Source organism: Cherax quadricarinatus, chromosome 89 (genome assembly GCF_038502225.1).
Source record: "Cherax quadricarinatus isolate ZL_2023a chromosome 89, ASM3850222v1, whole genome shotgun sequence".
In the NCBI taxonomy this organism is placed as follows: domain Eukaryota; kingdom Metazoa; phylum Arthropoda; class Malacostraca; order Decapoda; family Parastacidae; genus Cherax; species Cherax quadricarinatus.
The window spans coordinates 9,833,915-9,859,297 of NC_091380.1; the positions used below are offsets into that span (position 1 = coordinate 9,833,915).

Genomic DNA, 25,383 nt, shown 5'->3' on the forward strand with positions numbered 1-25,383 from the left:
AGTAGAATATTAATTATATCATAGTTGTACAGTAGATTATTAATTATAAGTGAATCTAATTTATATAAGACAAAAGATATATTCATATATTCAGAAATGCTTTTTGTGAAAACAACGATTCAGTTATATTCCTGTCAACAATGGATAAAGGGTTCAAAAGTAATTGTTGAAATTATGATATGGGAATACATATTGAGTATGTGAGTACTGAGTATTTAGCATTTAGTCTAGGGTGATTAAAGTGGCTTTTGAGAAGAGTCTTAAATTGATTTTCAGACCAGGTTACTTTAATATCTTCTGGTAATGAATTCCATATTTTGGGGCCCTTTATGTGCATAGAGTTTTTACACAGTGTGATATGGACACGAGGTAGATCAAAAAGAGATGTGTCTTCTGTTATGGTCATGTGTCCTGTTAAGGTTGGTGAGAAGTTTGAGTGGAGGGTTTATATTTACGTGTATTGTTCTGTGTATGTAGTAGGCACATGAATAAGTATGGATGTTCTTAATGGTGAGCAGATTTAGTCTTCTGAAAATTGGTGGAGTATGCTGGCGGGAGTAGGAATTTTTTATCATTCTGACTGCTACCTTTTGTTGGGTTATTAGGGGTTTTAGGTGATTGGATGTTGTTGATCCCCATGCACAGATTTCATATGTGAGATAAGGGTATACGAGTGAATGGTACAGTGCCAGGAGAGCTGATTGTGGAATGTAGTACCTTATCTTTGATAGAATGCCTACAGTCTTGGAGATTTTCTTGGTGATTTGTTGTGTGTGTGTCTGGAACTTAAGGCTACTGTCAAGGTGGATACCTAGAAATTTTCCCTCTGCAAGTCTTGTGACTGATGATTCGTTTAGCATTATGTTAAGTGGATCATTTGCAGCTTTGTTTCCAAACTGAATGAAATAGGTTTTATCAGTATTCAGGGTAACTTTATTAGTCATCATCCAGGCAGATATTTTCTGCAATTTGGCATTGACAGTGTTGGTGAGTATGACTGGGTTTGGGTGGGAGAAGACGTATGTAGTGTCATCTGCAACTAATATGGGTTTGAGTAGCTGTGATGCATTCGGTAGATCATTGATGTAGAAGAGAAAGAGGAGTGGTCCAAGGACACTTCCTTGTGGGACTCCTATTGTGATTGGTTGGGTGGAAGAGTTTGCACCATTTGCATACACACATTGATTTCTACTACTAAGGTATGACTTTAGGTAGTTGAGGGAGTGGCCTCTGATGCCATAATGCGTTATTTTAGAGTACAGCAGTTCATGGTCGACTGTATCAAAAGCTTTACATAAATCAATGAAAATGCCCAGCGGGACTTCTTTCTTTTCAAGTGCGGTATATATTAGTTCTAGCATGTGTATGATAGCATCATTTGTGCTTTTATTGTTCCTGAATCCAAACTGACAAGGGTTTAATATGTTGTGTGAGACGAGGTAGGAATAGATCCGTCTATGAATTAATTTTTCAAAGATTTTAGAGAGCAGTGGTAAGTTAGATATTGGTCTATAGTTATTCAAGTCAGCTTGGTCACCTCCTTTATGGATCGGAGTGACCCTCGCTATTTTGAGGATTGTTAGGAAGGTAGATTCACATAATCTGGCATATATTATTCATTTCAGCATCTTTATTACAGTTCTAGGGTATTTATTATGTTTCGGATATCAGTTTTGAATAAATGTGATAGATAACCTTTATTACTAATATTAGCATAATTACACATTTTATTAGTCTCAGTAGTATCAATTACCAGTAACCAGTTACCAGTGTCAGTAGTAATGACTCATACACTGACCATTACTGATCCTTTGCTGCTGCGTGAATCACTGACTGTTATTCACTGTTACAGCTGATGTAGCATGATTTGAATGCCGCTCACCCCCTAGGCACCACTGTGAGTCAGTGGAAGGATAGACAGGAGAGAGACAGGTCAGGCTTGGCGCTTCCCATGTAGTCCGTCGAATATACGTACGTACAGCCTACCTGAGTGTTGTTACCCAATCCACGTTTCGAACCCCCCACGTGACATTAGCGCCACGACTGACATTTGACACCCATGACGACTAACCAGGTACTGACTGCTATTGCTCGCCTCTCCCTCTCTTATTTAGCTCCTCCCACTTTGTAACGATATTACATGGTGAATATAATGTATTAGAAAAAAAAATAAAAACTCAGAAAAAATTTTGAAAATTCACTGCATGTTCAGATGTATATTACTCGTCACATCATAAAAGTAAGATGATACTTGTATTAAAATGTTGCCAGATTCTTAAGCTATTTTTGTGTAAGCTTAACTCATATGTGTATTTTACTTTCTTATCGTTTTCTTTAATATATGAGTTATGCACATTAAAATAATCAAATTGGAGTTTCATTTTTATTTAATTTTTTCTTTCTAATATGCGTATTTAATTCACCACTTGGCATGGTTACAAAGTGGGCGGAGCTATAGCAGAGGGAGAAGGAGCAGTGTCTCAGTAACTCCTGATGGCCCGTGACGCATGGAGGGGTGTGCGTCTCTCGGCACTATAAAATATTGTATAATTATTCTGTTACGATCAATAAAGGTTATCTACCTATCATATTTATTCCAGAATAATATTAGTTATAAATAAAGTAGAAGCATGATAAAGATGCCCAAATTAATGAAAACTGACATATAGAGAGGTATGGAAGGATAGAGGATGGGGAGGGATAAAAAAAAAAGTGATGGCAACCATTACAGAAAATGTTACACGCTGTGTGTCTGAAGGGTAACTATAGAAGATCATTCTTATCTTATGCAAAGACTGAAAAAAGTGCAATTTTCTCAAAAAAAAAATTTCCCAAGTTTCCTGGAATATCTCGGAAGTAAGTCATTGACCTATTTTATGTTGTATTACAATTAATAATAAACAGATTGTAAGGAATTTCCCAGCAAAAATAAAACTGAATGTTTTAATTTTGGGTAGTGACACTTTTGAAGTGTCAGTAAGGGGTGATACCTTGATTAGCCACAAATTCGTTTACCGACAGGGTCTTAGGCCCCTAACTCTGTCGTTAAGTGAGGAGAGGCTGTATACATTATTTAGGTATGTATATAGGTACCATCAAACTTACAACCAAGCTTGGTTCTGACCAACCGGTCGTAAGTTAAAATGCACATAAGTCGAACCTCACACTTTTGTAATGATTTCATTTTATTTTGGTATTTCATTTTTTACTTTACTTTTTTATGCCGTTAGCACTGTATTTTATACTGTAAGGTTTAGGATAAACACTGTGTACAACACCAACAGTTGTTTATTTCCCAGACATTTAGCATAAAATACATGGTCGTAAGTCGAGTGGACATGTGTAGAGCAGGTCGTAAGTTGGATGGTAGGTGTACTGGTCAGAGAGACCATCGTAAGTCTGAGTCGTCGGTAAACAAGTATATGTCATAAGTGAGGAGAGGCTGTATTTATATTCAACTTAGGATGGGTTCTTCAGAACGTAACCCCATAGAAAGTTGAGGATCATCAGAACTCTCACTTAGGTTGCCAGAAATACACTGCATGTTAGTGGCTTTCTTTTGTGCCTTACATGTAAACTAGATTATTTTGTGCTGCATAAATAACAAAAAAAGGCACAATACTGTGACTGGAACAATACACAACCTGCACATAGAAGAGAGGAGCTTACAACGACGTTTCGGTCCGACTTGGACCATTTACAAAGTCGCATTCATTATATTGTACTGCATAAGATTATGCTTGTACTGTATAGGGCAGCTTTGTAAGGGAACTGATGTTTTATATTAACACTTGGGCTGTTTCCCCACCAAGGCCGGGTGACGACTGACCTGAAAAAGAAGAAACACTTTCTTGATCACTCACTCCATTACTGTCTTGCAAGAGGTGTGCCGACACTACTGACTATTTATTTTATTTATTTATTTATTTAGAAATTTTAGCATACATACAGAGGTACAAAAAAATAGATTAAAACCTCAGTTTAACAGACTAATGGGGGGGAGATGTCTGGTAAGTCCAGACACTATAATGATAATAGCCAGAAAAAATACTTCTTGCAATCAGTTTATAAATATACAGTACTGTAATAAGCATGAAAATAAAGGAGCTAAAAGTACAGTAGAGTAATTTTATTTACCTTTCATGGTGGATAGATGAGATAGATGGCCAGTGGCCTGGTAGGCATAAGTCTCGCTTCACACGCTGAGGGTCCTGGTTCGATTTCCGGCAAGGGTTGAAACATTGGGCGTTTCCTTAAACCTGTTGCCTGTGTTCACCCCATCAGTAAAATAGGTACCTAGGTGTTAGTGGACTGGTGTGGGTCGCATCCTGGGACAAAATTGACCTAATTTTCCCAAAATGCTCTGCATAACAAGGGGCTTTCTGTATAGTAGTGTCATTGATGTCAGTTAGGCCTGTATACCTTGTACATGTACTTGTAGAAATAAAGATATTATTATTGTTTTGCAGTGACAGTAATGGATAATTCTGTACCCAGTAGATTTTGTCAATTATTTCTGTAATTTGACCTTTGTGTCTTAATACTGAGCAGTCCTGTACCTAATGGACTTTGTCCATGTTATTGTTTATGAAATGAGTTTTTCTAGCAGATATTACAGTGGACCCCCGCATAACGATCACCTCCGAATGCGACCAATTATGTAAGTGTATTTATGTAAGTGCATTTGTACGTGTATGTTTGGGGGTCTGAAATGGACTAATCTACTTCACAATATTCCTTATGGGAACAAATTCGGTCAGTACTGGCACCTGAACATACTTCTGGAGTGAAAAAATATCGTTAACCGGGGGTCCACTGTATTTCTGAAATTTGTCAAATGTGTTCTGTTAAATCAAAATTTGAATGTACCTGAAAAATAAATGAATATTAACCCTTAGAATGTCAAGACCCTTGTCGTAAACTAGCTCATAGTGTTGAATTAAAAAAAAAAAAAAATTTCTTTTGTAATGATAGAGAATCTTTTTCCGTAGGTAATGAAACCAAAAGCACGAATTTTGATGGAGAACTTACAGAATTACGCTTTCATGAAGTTAGCGGTCTCAGAGATATTTACACACTGGCAATTTTGCCCACTTTGACTCCTATTTTGGGTCAATTCCATTGTTCCAGTTGACCGAACTCATAGCTGTTTAGCTAGAACTCCTTTTATTCTATTGATTGAGTACAAGAAACTGCCTCTTTACCTATTTCAACTACTCAAAGTGATCGGAAATTACTAATTTGGCCAATTTCACACACAATTCAAAAATTGACAATTTCAAAATGGGGTCCAGAGTAAACAATGCAGACATTCCTGGCACTAAAATAACATTTTCTCTGTTCATTAGTCACATCTCCAGGCCCCTCTTAAATTATGTTTGCTTTTTGTTTTTAATTTTTATTCGCACAAAAAATAGATGATTTACCGTTATTCAGAGTACTGCATAATTGTATCAATAATATCAGCGCATTCGTGAATGCATATTAGACCCACCAGTTGACGTGTATTGGATGCATGACGTGATTTGTTTGCTTTTGAACATCATAAATAATCGAACATCTCTGCTAGTTTGAGCTCAATTTCAAGTTACTTTTAGTCTGTAAACCATTAAAAATCATCTCTATTTCTGTAATGTATCTTCCATTTTATCAAACGAGACCAAGAAAACAAGAATACAACTATAAATACCATACAAAAATGCACTGCAAAGTCGTTGTTTTAAATAAAAAAGTCGCAGTTTTCTCTCATGCACTGCTTGCTGCAAGATTTTTTTTATGCTGCACGCACTGACCACACAGACCCAGTCTTTCATATGTAGGCCTATCAGCTTTCTCCCGCAAGATTGAAGCCGCTAGAATTTTGGTGTTGAATTAGGGAGCCAACACTGGCTTCAAAGCCGTAATTTTACAGGACTGACACCGATGGGGTTAACTAGGCTAATGTGACTAGTTAATGGTCCAAGTTGGACTGAAACATTTTGGTTTCATTTTTTCATGGTGGTGCTTGTTGTAGTATTGATGGTGGTGCTTGTGGTAGTATTGATGGTGGTGCTTGTGGTAGTATTGGTGGTGGTGCTTGTGGTAGTATTGGTGGTGGTGCTTGTGGTAGTGTGTGTGCGTTTATTTATTTATTTATTTATTAATTTGAACATGATACAGTGAAGTACAAAAGAATACAGTTAAATGCAGCATACATTTATTTGCGTTATTTGTGTTTTGTTCCAGTCGCGGTATTGTAACTTTATATTTATTCATATGTCAGTTTTATCGCTCTAATCTTAGAGCATAAAAATCTAGTCTTTGAGGTGATGCCGGGTAAAGGGTCTGTGTCGTAATATATGGGCCATGCCATATGTAGGGATGGCTCCAGTATTTCTCTTGCGAGGGCTTGGGAGGGGGGCAGTCTGTCTGGTTTGGAGAGGATGGGGAACTGGAGACCCGTTTTCAAGCAGCATTTTTTTTTCCCAATGCACCAGCCATATCCCACTAAGGCAGGGTGACCTGAAAAGAAAAACAAATTTTTTTTTTATATTTAGTAATGTATACAGGAGAAGCCATAAACCATGCGTGCTGTAAGAGGCGACTAAAATGCTCCCGGCATTTTAGTCGCCTCTTACAGCACGCATGGTTTATGGAGGAAGAATTCTACCATTATTATTATTTCTTATTTTATTTGGGGGTTTAGAGGCCGAGGGAATTTCTACCGAGGTAAAACCTTCCTTCCCAAGTCACACTTGTCACTGCCCCCGGTATTATGATACACAATAAACCTCTGATGTAACGGACATTTCAAATTATGGAAAAAATCCACTGGCTAAACTGTATTTCTAACGCCTTTTTTTTAATGTTTATTGTAGTATATCTGAAAAGTATATGTACAGTACTATATTAGGTGCACTTTAGAAAACTTAAGTGCATTTCATTACTATTTTATACTATTCTAAGTTAACAGACACTCGGATGGATTAGGTTAGGTAAGGTTTGTCAGGAAATGTGGGTCTTAGTCATATGATGACCCACAGCTGCAGCTTTTGGTCATGTGACCAAAGCCTTTCCCTGGCTTACCACTTTCAAAATTAGTCATAGTTATAACTGTGTCTTCCAAAACTAGGACAATCCCCACTATCACTCTCATATATCAAGTTCAGATTTATATTTCTTTCTATACTGTACAAAGATAATACAGTGGACCCCCGGTATTCAATATTAATCCATTCCTGAGAGCTCATCGTATACCGAAATTATCGAAAGGCGAATTAATTTTCCCCATAAGAAATAATGGAAATCAAATTAATCCGTGCAAGACACCCAAAAGTATAAAAAAAAAAATTACCACATGAAATATTAAGTTTAATGCACACAAACTGAAGAAGACATGCGCAGTTTGTAGTACTCTACTAACAATAGAATACATGACACTTACCTTTAATGAAGATCTGGTGATGATTGATGGGATGGGAGGAGGGGAGTGTGTCGAACTTATTGTTTAGAAGGTGAATCCCCTTCCATTAGGACTTGAGGTAGCAAGTCCTTTCCCGGGGTTACTTCGCTTCTTCTTTTAATGCCACTAGGACCAGCTTGAGAGTCACTGGACTTCTGTCGCACAACATATCTGTCCATAGAGGCCTGTACCTCTCGTTCCTTTATAACTTTTCTAAAGTGGTTCACAACATTGTCATTGTAATGTCTAATCACACTATGTATGCCACTACGATTCTTAAATCTCTCAAACCAACCTTTGCTGGCCTTAAATTCACTCAAATCACCACTAGTTGCAGGCATTTTTCTAATTAAATCCTCATGCAACTTCCTAGCCTTTTCACAAATGATCGCTTGAGAGATGCTGTCTCCTGCTATCTGTTTTTCATTTATCCACACCAATAACAGTCTCTCAACATCTTAACACTTGCGGTCTTTGTTTTGAAAACACAGTTGCACCTTTTGCAACAACAGCTTCCTTGATTGCCGTTTTCCTGGTCACTATAGTAGCAATGGTTGATTGGGGTTTTGTATACAACCTGGCCAACTCCGACACACGCACTCCACTTTCGTACTTTGCAATTATCTCTTTCTTCATTTCAATAGTCATTAGCACCTTTTTTCTCAAAGGGTTGGCAATAGAAGCTTTCTTGGGGCCCATGGTGACTTGTTTTGCAGAAACAAGCACCAAAAACACTGTGATAATATGGAATGTACCGAATGTATCCTTAGATGCGAGCACACTGGCTTGTAAAAACTGGCACTCACGTGGATGCGTCCCGGACGAATCGCATGTGGCGGGTTTTTTAACGAGTGGCGAGGCAAAATTTTTGCGTTAAAATGTATCGAATACCGTATTTAACGGATACCGATGCCATCGAATACCCAGGGTCCACTGTATAGTGTACATGTAATAAAACATTGCTAGGCAGAAAAGAAAGCACGAAAAGTTTGTTTAACATTATAGAGTAGACTATTCAACCAGAGGAAGACTCACGTCAAGGTAACTATGAGCTCCATTGAGCGAGTCATCGTGTATCTTAAGTTCCAGGTCAGGGGAATTTCTCTTAACCCTTTGACTGTTTACATTGTATATATTCGTCTTACGCGCCACTATTTCTGACGTATTTATACGCGTAAATTCTAGCAGCTTCAAATCAAGCAGGAGAAAGTTGATAGGCCCACATGTGAGAGAATGGGTCTGTGTGGTCAGTGTGCACCACATAAAAAAAATCCTGCAGCATGCATTGCATAATGAGAAAAAAAACTGACCGTTTTTTGGGATTAAAACTCTAACTTTGAGGTGTATTTTCATATAGTATTTATCGTTGTATTCCCGTTTTCATGGTCTCACGTGATAAAATGGAAAACATATTACAGAAATAGAGATGATTTTCATTACTTTCACAATGAAAACGACCTTGAAATTGAGCTCAAAGTAGCGGAAATGTTCGATTTTTACCAATGTTCACGAGTAAGCAAATTACACCACACGTCCAATACACGTCAACTGGTGAGTCTATTATTCTTTCACTAGTGCACTGATATTATTTATACCATTTTCACAATAATGCAGTAGTCTGCATAACAGTAAATTTTGTATTTTTTTGTATCAATAAAAAATAAAAATAGAAAGCAATAGTAATATAAGAGGGGCCTAGAGATGTGACTGATGAACAGAGGATATGTTATTTTAGTGCCAGGAATGTCTACATTGTTTATTCTGGACCCTATTTTGAAATTGGCATCTTTTTTAATTTGCATGAAATTGGCTAAATTGCCAATTTCTGACCACTTTATTGGGTAGTTCAAATACGTAAATGGGCGGTTTCTTGTACTCAACTGATATAAAAAATGGAGTTCTAGAGAAATAGCTATGAGTTTGGTCAACTGTAAGAACAGAATTGACCAGAAACAGGGCTCAAAGTCGGCGGAATTGCCGATGCATATATGTCGCCGAGACCGGTAACTTCGCAGGAGCATAATTCCGTGAGTTTTCGACCATATTTCATACTTTTGGTGTCATTACCATCGGGAAAAGATTTTCTATCATTTCATAAGAAAAAATAATTTTTTTCTTCCAAACTTTTGCGACATAGAATGACACTTTCAGAAAGGGACTTGCGACAGTTAAAGGGGTAATTTAATAAAGTGTAACTTGATTAGCAGTTTTTGATATTAATAATTTAATGCATTTTTTAATTGATGCTGGTTATTTTAACTTGGGGTAATGGTATTTATTTTTGTCGCATTTATTGTTTATGAAGGGATTCAGGGAAACCGGCAGGCCGGACTCGTGTCCTGGAGATGGGAATTACAGTGTCTGCACTCTGAAGGAGGGGTGTTAATGTTGCAGATTTATAACTATAGTGTAAAGCGCCCCTCTGGCAAGACAGTGATGGATTGAATGGTGATGAAAGTTTTTCTTTTTCGGGCCACCCTGCCTTGATGGGAATCAGCTGATATGTTAATAATTATTTAAATAAATATTTTTTGTTCATGGTTGTGAGTAATAGGATGAATCCACACTGTTTTTGTCACTTCTAGTCACATTGAAGATTGTTTAGCAACACGGGAACAATTCATCGTACACACTAGTGTTCTTGTTCACTAAATACAGCCTCTCCTCGCTTAATGACGGAGTTCCATTCCTAAGACCACGTCATTAACCCATAAACTGTCCAAACGTAGATTTATGTTCACGTGCGTAGCGCTCCGACCTTGATTTTCCCCATTTGAAAGCATGTAAAAAAAAGTAGATCTACGTTCGGAGCCTGCCGCACATCAGCGTATATCTACATTTGGACAGTTTAAAGGTTAAACGAATTCATTGCTAAGTGAGGAGCATACTATAATGGTAGTGAGTTTGTGTCAATCATCTTTGATATTGTTTTAATGTCGCCTTTGCACCATTTATAACATTTCTGGTATATTTTTAAATGTTTATACAGTAGTGTTCTGTATATTGAAATAAACAGAATAGAGGAAATCAGCTCAGATATACATACATTATTTAGGTATGAATACTGGTCAGAGATCCTGTCGTAAGTCCAAGGCATCAGCAAATGAGTATGTCGCTAAGTGTACTTTTTGAATCGTTTCAGCGTCACTTGAATTGCTATCTCTTGCCCACAAATTTGCGGTGAACATCTAAGGGTCCATGAATAATATACACGACCCATATGAGAGCTCTGTAAATGATGTCACAGCTGCTACTACCACCTGATACCTCTTGAGTAAACTTAATGTTTAATCAACACAATCAAACCTCTTTTATCTGAAATTTGTGACCGAAGGTTCTCCAGGCTGTCCATTTGTTTGGGGCTAAATCCCTGGACCCATTTTATGCTTCTGTAATCTTTTGACTACCACCCACAGGATGGATATGGTGTGCATAATTAAGATACACTAAAAAATGAATGTTTCACAATTGAGATTGTCCTCTTCCCTATCTTACAACAAGAGAGCGAGGATCTAGGTTTTTCATTACCTCTGCTCACCCTACAAACTACATGTCATAAGCACAAATCCTGCAAAATAGAAAACATACCCATACATACAGAGCTGCAGCCTGACTCATGGGACTCTCTATTTGACCAGCACAAGCAATTAGTATTCTTTAGAGGGAGATCTTAGATCTAGGCGAAATCCTAGATGCCGTTAAAAAGTACAACATACCTTCACTGCTGCACAAAGGGGGCAGTAAAGCCCTGGAGAAACTGACCAGTAGCACTAACATCACACATTAAAGACTGAGGGAGTGCTCAGATGCCAAATCACTGTACAAATTTTGTGGAAAAGTGTGACCTGCACAACAAAATTGAACCTGGATTAGAAGTCTTAAGAGGAACCTGGCATGTATCTTCATTAGGTGCCAAGTCAACCAGTCAGTGATAGATATGTGAGGCAACAGGCCACCAAGCAAACACCAGATGAGCCTGGCCCATGGCTGGGCACTGGGCATAGAAAAACTCATAATTCATGAAAGGTAAGTTATACAGTAAGTCCTCAACTTAAAAATACATTGGGACCTCCTAAATTCTGTATAATATTCGTAATACAGGAGGTTTACAATTTACTAACATGTCGAGGACCTTCTGTATTGTATATGATAATGATATACACAATAATGATATACAGTGGACCCCCGCTTTACGATCACCTCCCAATGCGACCAATTATGTAAGTGTATTTATGTAAGTGCGTTTGTATGTGTATGTTTGGGGGTCTGAAATGGACTAATCTACTTCACAATATTCCTTATGGGAACAAATTCAGTCAGTACTGGCACCTGAACATACTTCTGGAATGAAAAAATATCGTAAACCAGGGGTCCACTGTTTATTTATTTATTTATTTATTTAGTAATTTGAACATACAGAGGTACAAAAAAAATACAGGTAAGAGCAGCATGCCAAAGCCACTTATATGCATAGCATTACGGGCTGGCTTAAAATTAACTTAAGATTAACTAAGCAATGGTGTCATCAGTGATACTGTAATAATGATATACACACTACAGAAGATTCTCAGCGTGTTTGTAAGTAGCAGGAAAATTAATGCAACTATTGAACCATTATAGAAACTTTGGTAGTAAACTGCAGCTTAGTTTGCCTGGAATACATTGTGTACTGGTAGTAAACTGCAGCTTAGTTTGCCTGGAATACATTGTGTACTGGTAGTAAACTGCAGCTTAGTTTGCCTGGAATACATTGTGTACTGGTAGTAAACTGCAGCTTAGTTTGCCTGGAATACATTGTGTACTGGTAGTAAACTGCAGCTTAGTTTGCCTGGAATACATTGTGTACTGGTAGTAAACTGCAGCTTAGTTTGCCTGGAATACATTGTGTACTGGTAGTAAACTGCAGCTTAGTTTGCCTGGAATACATTGTGTACTGGTAGTAAACTGCAGCTTAGTTTGCCTGGAATACATTGTGTACTGGCAGCTTTCTTTTGTGCTTACTAATCTTTTATTACATGTTAACTACATTATTTTTGTACCACATAGAGAAATTAAAATTTGTACAGTGGACCCCCGCTTAACGATCACCTCCAAATGCGACCAATTATGTAAGTGTATTTATGTAAGTGCGTTTGTACGTGTATGTTTGGGGTCTGAAATGGACTAATCTACTTCACAATATTCCTTATGGGAAAAAATTCGGTCAGTACTGGCACCTGAACATACTTCTGGAGTGAAAAAAGTTCGTTAACTGGGGGTCCACTGTATTTGTATATGGGCTATGCCAAGGCATTTATTAGACGTGATCATTGAGTGATAGCGTGTAAGATATCACTAAGTACAGAATACGTAATGGGATGAAATATCAGTAGGTACAGTATAACAGGGTGGAAGTAGGAAAATAGATACATACTGTATTAACTTTTTTAACAGGTACAAGAGAGTACAGAAGTAGTAAACGAAGCAAAATTTAGGCTTAAAGTGAAAAGCTTGGTACTCCAAGACACGATCCTCAGTTTAACGATTTCGGAAATACAGAACATTATCCTTTGGTCAGTTGAATTGGAAATAATTATCAACCATCTCTGCTACCACCAGTTACTCCGTTAAATTGTGAGGGAGTTTGCCGTCTTTCAGTTTGTACATATTGTTGGTGTAATGCAAATTGTGAGAGTAGAGCCTACATAGCAAGGACCAGTAGGCTTACTCTAGGGCTCTAGTGTTAACCTAGGTTGGGTTTTTTTTATATTTGTATTTGTGTTAGTAGGAAGAGAGAGATTGAGATAGAGTGAGAGAGAGATTTTAAGGTTACCATGGTATGAGAATTGGTAGTTATTTATTTTTGAGGCAGCGTTATGGTTGATAAGTTTTTTACTCCACATTGGTTGTTTCCGGGCAACAGAGTAGGAAAACAAGACAAAGAAGTGAACATTTACCATCACTTGTTCAAAAACTCTTAAGTTTGCCCTAAATCTCTACATAATGCTATACACTAGCGGCCCCTTTAACCCCTTGACTGTTGCAACCCCCAATCCTGGTGTTGCAGTTTCAAAAAAAAAAAGTTATTTTTTCTTATGAAATGTTAGAGAATCTTTTCCCGATTGTAATGATACCAAAAAAAAAAAAACGAAATTTGATGGAAAACTGATGGAATTAGGCTCTCGCGAAGTTAGTGACCTCGGCGATATTTACAAATCAGTGATTTTGCCCACTTTGAGCCTTATTTTCGGCTAATTCCATTGTTCCAGTCGACCAAACTCATAGTTATTTCTTTAGAGCTCCATTTTTTCTATCAAATGAGTACAAGAAACTGCCCATTTACCAATTTCAATTACCCAATAACGTGGTCAGAAATTTACAATTTGGACAATTTCATGAAAATTAAAAAATATGACAATTTCAAAATAAGGTCCAGAATGAACAATGCAGACATTCCTGGCTCTAAAATAACATTTTCTTTGTTCATCAGTCATGTCTCCAGGCCCCTCTGATATTACTCTTGCTTTCTATTTTGAATTTTTATTCAAACAAAAAATAGAAGATTTACTGTTATGCAGACTACTGTAATAATTGTACAAATAATGTCAACCCATTCATGACTGCATATTAGAATGGCTAGTTGGACATTTATTGGACAATGACATCATTTGTTTACTTTTGAACATCGGCAAAAATCAAACATTTCCCCTACTTTGAGCTCCATTTCCAGGTTCTTTTCATAGTAAAACCAATCAAAATCACCTCTATTTCTATAATATATTTTCCATTCTATCAAATGAGACCAAGAAAATGAGAATACAACCATAAATACTATACGAAAATAGACCACAAAGTCGGCATTTTAATTAAAAAAAAATAGTCGGTTTTCTTTTTCTCATGCACTGCGTGCTGCAGGTTTTTTTTTATATGGTGCACACTGACCACACAGACCCATTCTCTCACATGTGGGCCTACCAGCTCTCTCCTGCTTGATTTCAAGCCGCTAGAATTTGAGTATATATACGTCAAATCAGTACCTCGTAAGACGTATATATACAACCGAAACAGTCAAAGGGTTAAAGGCAGGTGAAATAGCAGACCTGGAGAATGTACAGTGAACTTTCACAGCACACACAAATAAAATAAAGCACATTTATTTGTATTCCATGGAACACAGTTGATAAAAATACATGATAATATACATTTTGGAAAATCCTAGAGGGATTAGTCCCAAATCTGCACATGAAAATCACTCCCTATAAAAGCAAAAGACTTGGCAGGAGATGCAACATTCCCCCAATGAAAAGAAGGGGCACCACAAGTACACTAAGAGAGAACACAATAAGTGTCAAAGGCCCAAGACTGTTCGACTGCCTCCCAGCATACATAAGGGGGATTACCAATAGATCCCTGGTTGTCTTCAAGAAGGCGCTGGACAGACACACAGTACCCGATCAGCCGGGCTGTGATTTGTTAAGCCAGCAGTAACCTGGTTGATCAAGCCCTAATCCACCACAAGGCCTGGCCACAGCCCAGGTCATGGGGGCATTGATTCCCCCACAAAACCCTTTCCAGGTATATTAAGGGGCTTTCTGAATGCACACCTCAACGTCATTCACCTTTGTACAAACATTGTATCATGCTAAAATAAAGAATCTTCAGTCTTTAATCCCAGAGCCCATTCTTGGGCTAGACTCCAAGAGTAGACAAACTCTTGAGACTCATCAAAGGTAGAGGTGTGCTGACATCATATTCCACAGCCCATCCTCTTATTCATAAACATAATTTCACTGTTGTGAAGACAGTCAAATGGGTGACTGATGAAGGCATCTTAAACACTGAAAATGTGACATAGTGATTATTTACCATGCTTAGTGGTGAAAATTTTCTTTGTCCTATATTCATATTTTTCCCATTGTAATTGGTAATTTTTTATCATTAGAGGACAGCCTAACCTAACTGTTGCAAACGATATGAGAGAAATCCACATAGATGTTCATGGGTTAAGAGGTTGTGGGTTGCAGTGGAAATAACCCGATGAACTGCAATATACCCACTCCACCTACAGATGGCAGCACTGTACTTCCTATCCAAGCATTCAGATCTGTCGAGTCAGTTTCTGTGAATTCGTTACTCGTATACCAAGAGCATGTTACATGCAGAAACATAAGTTATTTAAGTAAAAACCTCCTCTTCTCTACATAAAAAATAGAAGGTTGTACTGTGGAGCCCCTCTTATACAGCAAGTGAGGTTCTGGGCTACTGTGGAGCCCCTCTTATACAGCAAGTGAGGTTCTGGGCTACTGTGGAGCCCCTCTTATACAGCAGGTTAGGTGCTGGGCTACTGTGGGGCCCCTCTTATACAGCAAGTTAGGTGCTGGGCTACTGCTGTAAAGCAAAAAATACCATAAAGTGAAATGGCCTTTTTTTCACTTTCAAATGCATTTAAAAGCCCGATAACATGTTTACACTATCATATATTAAGCGAGCAATAGAGCTAGACCTAAAAAATGCATATACAGTACACACATTACTTACCTTAAAATATTTTCAACCTTAGCTTATAGTGACTGGTGAATATATTTATTGTAGGAAGTCTGAATAAATGAAGAATGGCTGTAATTGAAAGTTACTGCATTAGGAAATGGCTATAAAGTAAAGCGCTGGAAAGCGGGGCACTCCTGTATATGGACGAGTGAAGAAAATTTGAGGATGGATTTCAGGGCAGACGTACACTGGACCTGGACATGTATTGGACTTGGGGTCATAAAAATGAACATCACTCAAGCAGGAATCCATTTCATTAAGTATGGGCAAGGGCTAGCCAAGGGACTTGCAACATAGTACCGCAAGCTTGCGAAAACTAATACTCCATGGTTTTGAAAGTTAGTGTGCATGTTTGCAGATTAATGGGGTCTGATCAGAGGCAGACTGGCCATATAGGCCTTTGGGCAATGCCCAGTGGGCCACTGGGCTGGGTAAAAAAAAAAAAAAGGCTGAAAAAATGTCACAAGTAAACAAAGTCATACCCACTGCATAAAGATTGAAAGAAAATGGAACACGTCTTGGCTAAGCAGTGAAAACCCGCCTCTGACTCTTGGCAGTCTGTTAGTGTCGCACTGACAAGATTCAAGCAGCCGTTAAGGCCAGGGCGAAGGAATATATTGATAGTCTCCTGAAGTTTGCAACAATTCTGACTGCATAGCTATATCTGCAAGTCTTCTCCTGCACTGCAGTGCTCTCCAAGCATCTATAAATTGTGCAACTGGATCTGCTGCCCCTGCACCGGATAGTGGATGAATTGCTAGAGAATATGCAGATGTTACAGGATGACTTCCAAGCTTGCCATGGTGCAGTTGCAAAGTTTCTGATGGATGCCTGGGCTGGTGACGGATGCCCCTGCCAATGATGGATGCCCGAGCAGTTGATGGATGCCTAAGCCAGTGACAGATGCCAAGCTGGCAATGGATATCCGGGCTGGTGATGGATGCCCAAGCCAGTGATGGATGCCCAAGCCAGTGATGGATGCCCAAGCCAGTGATGGATGCCCAAGCCAGTGATGGATGCCCAAGCCAGTGATGGATGCCCAAGCCAGTGATGGATGCCCAGGCTAGTTTTAAGACCCAGTTCTCTTCTGGGTCTGATCTGTATATGTATATGACTTGCAATTCTCTTTATTACAGCAGTTTATATATAACTTGCAGTTCTTATTACAACATATTTTATTACTGCTGTCATTGTACTTATCCTGATTTTATATAAAGACGTATATTTTCACTTCTAGAATTACCCAGGTCTTGTAAATTAACTGTACAGCACTAGTATACCATACTATACTATTTTCCACTACTAACTATTTTCTACTACTATACTGCATCTCTCTCCATGTCATTGGGATTATGTTGACTGTTGATTGCAATTAATACTTTTTATTTTGTATTCTGTATATCTGCAGCAGCTAGCTATAAGCTCGGAAATTTTTCTAAGAACTATAGTACATCATCGATTTTCTGGCAATTTAAAGTTCCAGTTCAAATTTTTTTTATGGTCATTTTACAAAATATAATTAGACAGCCCATAGGATGCACAGCATTTGGGGCTAACCTACTGGTCAGTACCTGACCAGCCGGGCTGTGGTTCGTACGTTGGTTTATGTGCGGCCAGCAGTAACAGCCTGGTTGATCAGACCCTGATCCACCACTAGGTCTGGTCACAGACCGGGCTGTGGGGGCTTTGTCCCCTGAAACTCTCTCCAGGTATTAAGGGGTGTAAGACAAATTTGGTAGGGTATCAAAAATTCTTCAAAAATCACGAAAATAAGTTGACTCGTAGTTTTTAATGGGTCTGGTGCAATTTAGTGTTTAGTAATAACTACCGGCATGTAAGCAGATAATAGTAAATAAGACTAGAAACAGTGTGATCATTACACAAATGACCCGCACATAGGAAAAAGCTTACGATGATGTTTTGGTCCGACGGAACATTTACAAGTTGGAACGAAACATCGTCGTAAGCTTTTCTCTCTATTTGTGTATTGTGATCTTTTTATTCTTTAGTGTGATCATTGGATGTGGTTGTAAATCTGGCACCTTCTTTACCCCTCAACCCAGAAGGGGAGTCAGATAATCAGTGGTCTACTGTAGAACATGTATATTGTTTTTGGTAGCTGTGTGTAGATTTACAGAAAGTGTTCATTGTATTGAATGTGTTGAGACAACAAGTGTTGTGATTATAGTGGAAAAATCTGTTCCTCTCAAATCTTCGTACCTGGCAACACCCCACTGTGATAATTTCAAAGACCCTAGTGATTCCTTTATATCTGTATTATATGTATAGTTCTGTATGTATACAAGCTTTGATTTATGTTAATGAGAAGTGAAGCTAACTTTTGTAACCCACATCAAGTCATTCAACACTGTATCCTGTAAAAGACATTCTTGAATAAAATTAATAACGATTAACCTGCACTTTGGACTTGATAACGGTCCGGTATGGATCTAAATGTACCTAAGACATACCTGTGGCTGGCTTTGAGGGCTCTCCCACCCTCACAGTCTGGACTGTGGCCGTGCTTCCTCGTTGGGCGTCTGCTCGGCCAGGTTGTTGCTCCAACAGCTCAGAGTTCAGCTGAAAGCTTTCTTTTCGAATTGTGGATCAGCTGTAAAAACAACACTCCTAATGGCTTCTGGCTGCTTGCCAGTGGATAACCTTTTACCAAGACCACTATGGCAGGGTTGCTGGCTTCCTCTGGTTCATGAATTTCTAAGATGACAGGTAAATCTTATAAACTTTACTCTAGACAGGAGGGCCCTATTTTTGTAGCTATCCAGTTCCTGACCCTCACCAATAAACAAAAATCCTTGGTGAGTGGAAAACAGCATTTTTTTCAAGATTGAACGTGTCTAAAATGCCTGATACCAAGTTTATACTATCATATATTAAAAGTAAAATAAATACACAGTATATCTAATACTTAAAATATGGCACTGGTTGCCCTTCCCACGTGCATCTGTTACACAAAAATAGCGGAAAAGCATGGATCATAATGAACAATGACTCGGTTGACAACTGTCAGAAAAGAGGAATGGAAATGTGGGGCTCTCCTGTACACTTGACTTTCCTGTTTCTTAGTGGATTTTATTTCTACAGTATTTTCTTTTATAAGTTAGGAGGTCTGGTCTGAGCCCTGACCATGGAGGCAATGCTTCCTGGAATCATTAAGAGATAATCAACCACTGGCAGGCGCCAACAAAGGTAGTGTGACCCCCCCCCCCCCAAATTAAACAGACTCACCACCATTTATTCAATCACTGCCTTGCCAGAAGCGTTCTGACATCACAGTTCACGTGAGCCTTTGAACTGCTTCACTTCCACCTCTTGAGAGTGCAGGCACTGCACTTTCTACCTCCATTACTTGAACCTGAGTAGCCAGGAATAAAGGCATCAAAGTCGACTGACACAAACTCGTCCACTGTAAGAGGAAGAACGTCCTCTGGAAATGCTTGTGCAATAAACAATACTTACAGGCAGTGTTCAGGTGTTTCTCATTAGTAGTCACATTTAATTACTGACCTGGGCTGGCTTGCCCATCGTTCAGCTGACAGACTTCTCCCACAGTTGTGTTGTATTTCGTAACTTTTTAAATTTTGTAAAGGTTTATTTTTGTTATGGAGATTTGTGACATATAAACTTAAAATGTAATTGTGTATTTTAGTATTAAGTAAATGTAAGACTACAAGCTGACTTGGTTTGTAAGTGCAGCTGTACACTACAAGCTGACTTGGTTCGTAAGTGCAGTTGTACACTACAAGCTGACTTGTTCGTAAGTGCAGTTGTACACTACAAGCTGACTTGGTTCGTAAGTGCAGTTGTACACTACAAGCTGACTTGGTTCGTAAGTGCAGTTGTACACTACAAGCTGACTTGTTTGTAAGTGCTGTTGTACATTACAAGACCACAAGCTGACTTGGTTTGTAAGTGCAGTTGTACACTACAAGCTGACTTTGTAAGTGCAGTTGTACATTACAAGACCACAAGCTGACTTGGTTTGTAAGTGCAGTTGTACACTACAAGCTGACTTTGTAAGTGCAGTTGTACATTACAAGACCACAAGCTGACTTGGTTTGTAAGTGCAGTTGTACACTACAAGCTGACTTTGTAAGTGCAGTTGTACATTACAAGACCACAAGCTGACTTGGTTTGTAAGTGCAGCTGTACACTACAAGCTGACTTGGTTTGTAAGTGCAGTTGTACACTACAAGCTGACTTGGTTTGTAAGTGCAGCTGTACACTACAAGACCACAAGCTGACTTGGTTTGTAAGTGCAGCTGTACACTACAAGACCACAAGCTGACTTGGTTTGTAAGTGCAGCTGTACACTACAAGCTGACTTAGTTTGTAAGTGCAGCTGTACACTACAAGCTGACTTAGTTTGTAAGTGCAGCTGTACACTACAAGCTGACTTAGTTTGTAAGTGCAGCTGTACACTACAAGCTGACTTAGTTTGTAAGTGCAGCTGTACATTACAAGACCACAAGCTGACTTGGTTTGTAAGTGCAGCTGTACACTACAAGCTGACTTGGTTTGTAAGTGCAGCTGTACACTACAAGCTGACTTAGTTTGTAAGTGCAGCTGTACATTACAAGACCACAAGCTGACTTGGTTTGTAAGTGCAGTTGTACACTACAAGCTGACTTAGTTTGTAAGTGCAGCTGTACACTACAAGACCACAAGCTGACTTGGTTTGTAAGTGCAGTTGTACACTACAAACTGACTTGGTTTGTAAGTGCAGCTGTACACTACAAGACCACAAGCTGACTTGGTTTGTAAGTGCAGTTGTACACTACAAGCTGACTTGGTTCGTAAGTGCAGTTGTACACTACAAACTGACTTGGTTTGTAAGTGCAGCTGTACACTACAAGCTGACTTGGTTTGTAAGTGCAGTTGTACACTACAAACTGACTTGGTTTGTAAGTGCAGCTGTACACTACAAGCTGACTTGGTTTGTAAGTGCAGTTGTACACTACAAGACCACAAGCTGACTTGTTTTGTAAGTGCAGTTGTACACTACAAGCTGACTTGGTTTGTAAGTGCAGCTGTACACTACAAGACCACAAGCTGACATGGTTTGTAAGTGCAGTTGTACACTACAAGACCACAAGCTGACTTGGTTTGTAAGTGCAGTTGTACACTACAAGCTGACTTGGTTTGTAAGTGCAGTTGTACACTACAAGCTGACTTGGTTTGTAAGTGCAGTTGTACACTACAAGCTGACTTAGTTTGTAAGTGCAGCTGTACACTACAAGCTGACTTAGTTTGTAAGTGCAGTTGTACACTACAAGCTGACTTAGTTTGTAAGTGCAGCTGTACACTACAAGCTGACTTAGTTTGTAAGTGCAGCTGTACATTACAAGACCACAAGCTGACTTGGTTTGTAAGTGCAGCTGTACACTACAAGCTGACTTAGTTTGTAAGTGCAGCTGTACACTACAAGCTGACTTAGTTTGTAAGTGCAGTTGTACACTACAAGCTGACTTAGTTTGTAAGTGCAGCTGTACACTACAAGCTGACTTAGTTTGTAAGTGCAGTTGTACACTACAAGCTGACTTAGTTTGTAAGTGCAGCTGTACACTACAAGCTGACTTAGTTTGTAAGTGCAGCTGAACATTACAAGACCACAAGCTGACTTGGTTTGTAAGTGCAGCTGTACACTACAAGCTGACTTGGTTTGTAAGTGCAGCTGTACACTACAAGCTGACTTAGTTTGTAAGTGCAGCTGTACATTACAAGACCACAAGCTGACTTGGTTTGTAAGTGCAGCTGTACACTACAAGCTGACTTGGTTTGTAAGTGCAGCTGTACACTACAAGCTGACTTGGTTTGTAAGTGCAGCTGTACACTACAAGCTGACTTGGTTTGTAAGTGCAGCTGTACACTACAAGCTGACTTTGTTTGTAAGTGCAGTTGTACATTAGAACAGTACTGAGGAAAAGGACACTTGTTTGTATACACTTCCTGACATTTGTTAAGGGGAACTTTACACCACAAGTGGTAATGACTGAAGTCACTCTGGCAAAATGTTTTCTCTAATGCCCCAAACAGTACACAAGCAAGATATTTCCTTCAGTAAATGCCCTGAACTAAACAGTAAATGCCCTTACACAAACAAAATGTTTCCCTCGATAAATGTTGTACAAAGTACACACGTGCCCTTTCCATCATGCTATTTACAGGTGAAAAAATATTCAGTAAGCTCTCTTAACCCTTAAACTGTCCAAACGTTGATCTACGTTCACGTGCGTAGCGCTCCAAACATAGATCTTTTTTTCTTTACATAAGCATGTAAAATCGAACGTAGATCTATGTTCGGAGCGCTACGCACGTAAATGTAGATCTACATTTGGATAGTTTAAGGGTTAAAGCTATTCTATATAGTGTGATTTTTTGTAGTAATGCTCCTGGAAAATTTTATTTTTTATTATCACACTGGCCGATTCCCACCAAGGAAGGGTGGCCCGGAAAAGAAAAACTCACCATCATTCACTCCATCACTGGAAAAGTGCATCCAAAAAAGAACAAGAAAAAAAAGAGGCAAAATACTTTGACGGGAACAATACACAAGTAACCTACACATAGAAGATTGTGATGTTTTGGTTAGACAAGGACCATTGATGAGTCAGTGGTCTAAGTCAGACTGAAATGTTGTCATTAACTTCTTTCTCCTATGTGCAGGTTATTTATGTATGCACATATGAAGGCCATTTCCAGTGCTATACAATTTTGGATGCTCTTTGACAAGTACATTTACAAAAAATCACAATATTATAGAGAAGCTTTATAACAGAACTGACAATACTGAAAATGACTCGTCTGTAAAAAAAAAAAAAAAAAACTGAACAAATCTGAGAATTTAATGTTCAGAATTTCCCATAGGTTCGTGTTTTTTTGTATTCTCTTGGTGTATGTTATTTCTTGTCCCAAATACGTTAAATAGCATTGAAATGATGAACTGGGTAATATTCTCTCATTAGTGAAGACTAGTGTGGGATTGTATCTCCCGAGACGTATTATAAACTGTGACTTTAACTCTCTCTCTTGCACTTGTTAACAATAAATATAATATGGTTTCTCTTGGCAATATTATTTATCCTTAGTAATTATATATTCATGGTAGTATTGATTGTTTCTTAGAAATTATATTATGGTAGTATTCTTTCTTCTTGGTAATTATATTATGGTAGTATTCTTTCTTCTTGGTAATTATATTATGGTAGTATTGCTTCTTAGTACATAATTATATTATGGTAGTATTGCTTCTTAGTACATAATTATATTATGGTAGTATTGCTTCTTAGTAATTATATTATGGTAGTATTGTTTCTTCTTAGTAATTATATTATGGTAGTACAGTGGACCCTCGGTTTTCGTGTTTAATCCGTTCCAGAGCCATTGGCCAAAACTGAAATCAGCCAAAACCAAAACCATTTTCCCCATAAGAAATAATATAAATGGAATTAATCCATTCCAGACAGCCAGAAGAATCAACAAAAAATTTTTTATCTTAGATTTACATGCACAAAAAAGTGAACATTACACATGACACTTACCTTTATTGAAGGTTGTTGTTGCTGGAAGGAAGACAGGGAGGAAGGGAGGGGGAAGAGAGGTTATTGTTTGGAAGGGGAATCCCCCTCCATAAGGACTGTAGGTACCAAGGCCTTATCTGGGGTCACTTCCCTCCTTTGTTTTTAAATGCCACTATGACCAGCTTGAGAGTCACTGGACCCCTGCTGCATAAAATCTGTAGAGATCTGTTTCTGGCATCTCTTCAAAATTTCCCTAAAATAGGACATGGCATTGACATTATAAAAGTTGCCAGCACGGATTGCAACAGCTTTCTCAGGGTGATATTTCTCCACAAATGACTGTACCCTAGTCCACACTGCACATATCTCCTTAATCTCTGAGGAAGGCACCTGCTTCCATCTCTCTCCCTCCTCCTCCTCCTCCTCCTCTGCATCAATTTCCTGTGCTGTGGTCTGTTGCTGTTGCAGATGATCTTTCGGCTCATCAGTGGTCAGCTCTTGATTGTGGTCATCCACCAACTCTTCCACAGTTTTTTGAAGTTTGCAATGGTCCATGGGCTGGATGAGAGGAGTGGTGTTAGGAAACAAGAACTTTACTGTTACAAAACTGAATTCCTTTGACAATTGGTCTTCCAAGTCTGGAGGATGAGCAGGAACATTGTCCATTAACAGGAGGCACTGGAGTGGCAATTTATTATCCAGGAAGTATTTTTTCACACTCGGGTCAAACACTGCATTGAGCCATTCCAGGAAAATTTCCCTTGTGACCCATGTCTTACTGTTAGTCTTCCACATCACACACAATTTACTCTTGACAACACTGTTTTTCTTGAAAACACTGGGATTTTCAGAGTGATACACCAGTAAAGGCTTCACTTTGAAATCCCCACTAGCATTACCACACAACAAGAGTGTTAGCCTGTCTTTCATAGGCTTGTGTCCTGGCAGTGCCTTTTCCTCCTGTGTAATGTAGGTCCTCTTTGGCATTTTCTGCCAAAACAGGCCTGTTTTGTCACAATTGAACACTTGTTGGGGTTGGAATTTTTCAGCCTCTACATGACATTTGAATTCTAGCACAAATTTTTCGTCTGCTTGTTTGTTTGAACTGGCGCCCTCACCTTGGCTTACAACACTGTGTATGCCACTTCGCTTCTTGAATTTTTTGAACCAGCCCTTGCTGGCCTTAAATTCACCTACATCAGCACTTGTTTCAGGCAGTTTCTTTGAGATAGTCATACAACTGCCTTGCCTTTTCACAAATTATAGACTGCACAAAACTATCTCCTACTAACTTTTTCTCTCTGATCCACACCAATAACAATTTCTCCACTTCAATTGTTTCTATGGCTTTTGCATTCACCCCTTTCACATCAGCAGCTTCTATGATTTCTTTTCTCTTTGCCACAATGGAGCTGATTGTTGATGGTGACTTGCCATACATCCCGCTGAGTTCAGCAGTGCGTATGCCACTATCATATTTTCTTAGGATTTCTTTTTTCAGTTCTACGGTGTTCCTCACTTTCTTTACCAAAGCACTGGCACTAGGAGCTTTCTTTTGGGCCATGGTCACTTATTTAGCAGCCTCACACAATAAACAAGTGGCAAAAACAATGGATTACGAAATGTTTCATGTGTCCTGGCAGGATATGTTCACTCACCAAGAAATAATGCTACACTGGCTGATAATGCGTGTGGAAGGCGGCTTTGTGTGCGCGCAGGGCACTGGACAGGTTCCATATGATCGATGAAAATGGAGGTAATCGATGAAAATGAAACCAAGAAGTCTGCCAAAAGCAAAATCGGTGATAACAGAGATCGACGAAAGTGGAAGGTCCACTGTATTGTTTTTCTTAGTAATTATATTATAGTAGTATTACT

General features: G+C 38.8%; 1 protein-coding gene across 1 annotated transcript in view; it reads left to right on the forward strand.

Annotated features, from left to right (window-relative positions):
- Positions 1-23,048, forward strand: part of LOC128697305 (uncharacterized) — a 132,691-nt gene extending 109,643 nt beyond the window's left edge. Inside the window, exon 12 of the mRNA XM_070104168.1 lies at positions 1-23,048. This exon is cut by the window's left edge and continues 14,621 nt beyond it. The gene's annotated coding sequence lies outside the window, so the exon portion shown is untranslated.
- Positions 23,049-25,383: the final 2,335 nt, after the last annotated feature.